This window comes from Cynara cardunculus (genome assembly GCF_001531365.2).
Source record: "Cynara cardunculus var. scolymus isolate 2C chromosome LG 1, CcrdV1, whole genome shotgun sequence".
NCBI lineage: Eukaryota > Viridiplantae > Streptophyta > Magnoliopsida > Asterales > Asteraceae > Cynara > Cynara cardunculus.
The window spans coordinates 2928689-2933359 of record NC_037528.1 but is presented as its reverse complement, the minus strand read 5'-3'; the positions used below and the strand labels follow the sequence as shown (position 1 = coordinate 2933359).

Sequence of the window (4671 nt, the reverse complement as noted above, 5' to 3'; positions counted from 1 at the left end):
CCTCTTCAACCTTCCTCACCTCCAATCACTCAACCTTGCTTTCAACGATCTTACCGGTTCCCAACTTCCACACGAAATTGGCATGTTTTCGAATACTCTTACCCATCTCAACATCTCTGATTGTGGATTAACAGGTCAAAKTCCTTCAGAAATCTCACTTCTTTCTAAATTGGTTTCTTTGGATCTCACTTGGAATGATTTGAAGCGTGAACCTCATCTTTTCTACAATCTCCTCCACAACTCTACWTCTTTGGAAGAGCTTTTGCTTAACGATGTTAGTATCTCTTCAATTTTACCCAATTATCTCGATATCTCTTCTTCTATGAAATCACTCCATCTTGGCTTCACCGGTTTGCAAGGTAAATTACTTGATAACATCTTCAATCTTCCGTATTTGGAAGAACTCATCTTGTCATTTAACATTAATATCACCGGTCAATTACCAAAAGTTAACTCAAACACAAGCATCCCTCTTAAGTGGTTAGATCTTGCAGAAACCAACTTATCAGGAGAAATACTCGACTAAATCAGCCATCTCAAGTCTTTGACTCACTTGGATCTCTCAGGCACCATCTTATCATCAAAAGAAATACTCGACTAAATCGGCCATCTCAAGTCTTTGACATACTTGTGTCTCTCTGATTGTAGTTTGATGAGTCCCCTTCCCAAATCCCTAGTTAATCTTAGGCACCTTACTAGTCTATATCTATCACATAACAAGCTTAATGGACCGTTGCCTTATTGGTTGTTTACTCTTCCCTCACTAGAAGCTATCACTCTCTCCAACAACATGTTCAGCGGGAGCTTACCAACAGAATTGTTCAACCATCAATCATTAAAGCGGTTATCACTCAGAAACAATCATTTYGATGGCATGATAGATGTGCTTGATCAAGGATCCATTCAACAAACATTTCAGCAACTCCTGAACCTCACTTATCTTGACCTCTCACATAATAAATTTAGGGGTGTATGGGAGTTGGATACTTTATTATCAAGCCTTAGGACCCTTGAATATCTCTTTCTCTCGTATAGTGGTTTATCTGTTATAACCAATAATGYCRGTCGCTATGTCAATCCTAATGTTCAAGGCATGTGGTTAGCATCTTGAAAGATAAAGGTGTTTCCAAAGTCGTTACGAGCCATGAGAAAACTTCAAGTTTTAGATCTATCGAGAAATGAAATCGATGGCCACATTAGGGAGCTAGGAGGAAATGAACTACTTTACTTGGATCTCTCGCATAACATCATWACARGGCCATTCCCTCCATCAATTTGGAACATGGACAATCTACGATATTTGAATCTGTCCAATAATCGCTTTAGTGGAGTGATTAAACCTGAAGATATGAACTTCTCTCCTTTAGTTATAGATATGGGGAATAATAACTTTAATGGCACCATTCCACATGTGTGTGGTGGAGAATTAACGGGGCTTATTTTGAATGGAAATCAATTTGAAGGTAAGGTGCCAAGTTGCTTTTCCAAATGCCCAAAATTGGAAGTGCTTGATCTGGGAAACAACCGCTTAACTGGTGCATTCCCTGACCAGTTAGGAYGTCTTCCAAATCTGAAGGTTCTTGTCCTCAGATCAAACAAGTTTCATGGTCCCATAGAAAGAAGCTCTTCTATGATCGAACACCCATTTYCTAGTTTGAGAGTTCTTGACTTATCTCAAAATGAGTTTGGAGGYCATCTCCCTGGAAAATATTTTCAAAATTTTGATGCTATGAAGAATGTGGTCAAGGATGGCAAGAATGCGTATTTGAATCTTTACTACTCTAACATCTTTTACTCTATCATTGTAGTGGTGAAGGGTCAGCAACTCTCATTTGAGAAAATGTCAAACGACTACACGATTGTTGATCTATCCGGTAACAAATTTGAAGGAGAGATCCCAAACGAAATATGCACTCTTAACTCGTTGATAGTGCTCAACTTATMCAACAACCACCTCAATGGTCAGATCCCACAGGCTATAGGTAATCTCTCTGAGATTGAATCATTAGACCTATCCCAGAACCAACTATCAGGAAAGATTCCTCAAAGTCTTGCAGACATCACGAATCTTGAAGTCTTAAATCTCTCACAGAACCTTCTGGTGGGACGTATTCCTGGTGGAACACAATTGAGCACATTCAACACTTCATTCGAAGGGAATCCGGGACTATGTGGGTTTCCACTGCCGAAGGAGTATGAACATGCGAGTGCCCCACAACTTGAAGTTGATGGAGAAGAGGGGAGTGTATTTACATGGAAAGTGGTGATGTTGGGATATGGATGTGGAACCCTAGTTGGATTGTTGTTGGGATATTTCATGTTATCAACAGGAAGGCCAAAGTGGTTCAATGCAATTGCTGATGAAATAGAGCATGTGATCCAAAGAAGGCAAAACAAGAGAAGATAAATCATACATATTGGGAAATGAGATTAGGTACGTGTTTCCCATGCATGTTTTCTTCTCTATAAATGTCAACAAAATTAATGCTTGTTATTTTTCTTTTTTGAAATTTTAGTTATGACGCAGGTTGGGATGGAGCTATGTTGAATTATCCTACATATGCATGTTTGGAATCATGTYGTTATTAAAGCTTAGAAATAATTCGTTAGTTAGTTTATGTCCTTGTGTCGTACGTTGGTCATAAACTCATATTTGTATAACATTAATATTTACTTTGAAGACARATAATATATGTATCAAATAAATAATTTAAGACCTCGGATACATTTTTTAATCATTCACTCTTTGGTTTTGTATTTAATTAGCTATGTTTCGTGTCTCTTTATATCTAATTCATAATATAAGAGTATGTAGATAGCAACAGTAAGTGTTTTTATCTATCATCAATGGAAGGGGCAACAACGTGATAGGCGATTTGGAGAATAGACAAATGATGGAGCAACGAGGAGTGGCGAGGGGGAGTGATTCAGTGTTTGGGGTTTGAATGTCATAAGGTATGAGAACAGTATAATTGTTTTGGGTTCATTTTAAAACCTTCCTAGTCAGTTACAGATAGCTTTGTTTTGGGTTAAAATGATGTAAGCACTAATCTAACGACACGTAGTGGAATGGAGGTCGGTGAGGTAGGGGCAGAGGTGGGGGTGGGTGGGGTGTGACACCCCCCTCGCCGCCGCCACAACCACCAATACCACCATGCTACTAGTTATTTTCGTCGTCACAGCTGCCACCCCCACCCTTCTCCCAAAGATGGAGATTCCATTACAATTCCTACCAACCAAACGCGTGGTCGAATTCCATTCCAATTCYTTCAAAGTCGAATTTTTTTGACGGATTCCAATTCTACCGAATTCCATTMTGTGAACCAAATGCCCTCTTAGATAGTTGTTTATACCCTGTTTCACATTAGCTTTTTCTTGAGTTCTAATGTACCTAGCTATATGGTCCATAAATTCAAAAAAAAATTAGGAAAGAAATACTAAACATGCAACTATATACAAAATGTTTGTTAGAAAAGTGTGATAATTAGAGACAAGTTACCAATCCCCAGTTTGTAATATTATGCAACTACTTTGCGTATATAGAAATGGAATTGGTGTTATTTGGTTAGTTCAAAAGCTTATGAAACTCTGCTACTATTTCCAAAAATTACTAGAAAATGAAATTAATGAAAACAAATGAAAAGAACCTATATACACATGCATCAAATGAAATTAATGAGGTAATGTATTGAAGAAGGATGATTCAAGAGGATATGGAGTCAATACCTTTTGCTTAGGTCCATTCCCATTGAAAAGAGGAGTCGGTTGATTAAAGAAGCTTACTTCAGTCTGTCYCCACCTGCATTACAAGCCACATAAACYACAGGATACAAACCTAATTAATCTACTTTCAATGAAACCAGGTCTTACCCATAACCAAACAACTAAACGCACCTTCAACAAGTACCCGAAATATTGCAATCATGCCATCTATGATTTTACACTTCTCGGCATCTTTTTCTGCRTTGTGTGTGGATAGTGCTCGCACCAGATACCATGTGCACTGTAGAAGTCGAAAAACCAAGAACCGCAATTTCCTAACTTCACAATCAATAACAAATTAAGATCATATATATGCATCAAATGACCCAAGTAGCTAGAAAGCTAATTGAGTGAATTAAGAGAATTACAAAATGGCTCTGCTGAAAAGACACATAAGACATTGAAAGAAATAAAGCAGAAAGTGAAACTACTCATGTCTCACTTGTTAAACTAAAATAACCATCAACAATTTTACCATGCTTACTACTGCAAGGAACAAGAGAGCCTTGTCACATATATTTGCCATACACAGATGGTGACTAGAAAGGAAAGCATCCATTAAAACCATGATATAGAGAAGGAAAATGCATGATCATGAAGGAATCAAATATGACAATTACCACAAATGTTCCCAAACGCTCCAAATGTTCACCTAAACCTATAAACAAAACCATGATCACTACTCATGCTTAAAACATACAAATAAAACCATTGATCTGAAGTGATCAGAACTTCCATTAAGAACTGCCAAACCTTAAGGTGCCATATGATCCACCAACCGATGAATATTGGAGCAGTTCCTGTATCAATAACTAGCATGTGTGTGGTCATGCTGGCTGAAACTTTTAGGAGAAAAGATCGATAAAATAAAAATAGGTAGACCAAATTAGAGGCAAATGAAAGGCATAC

General features: G+C 37.8%; 1 long non-coding RNA gene across 1 annotated transcript; it reads right to left on the bottom strand.

Moving 5' to 3' along the window:
* Window positions 1-3899: 3899 nt before the first annotated feature.
* LOC112524203 lies at window positions 3900-4618 on the bottom strand. The gene is made up of 3 exons (XR_003070373.1): window positions 4516-4618; window positions 4383-4420; window positions 3900-4041 (listed from the first exon to the last, which is right to left on the bottom strand). It is a non-coding gene; the product is annotated as an uncharacterized LOC112524203 (long non-coding RNA).
* Between the last annotated feature and the right edge of the window lie 53 nt (window positions 4619-4671).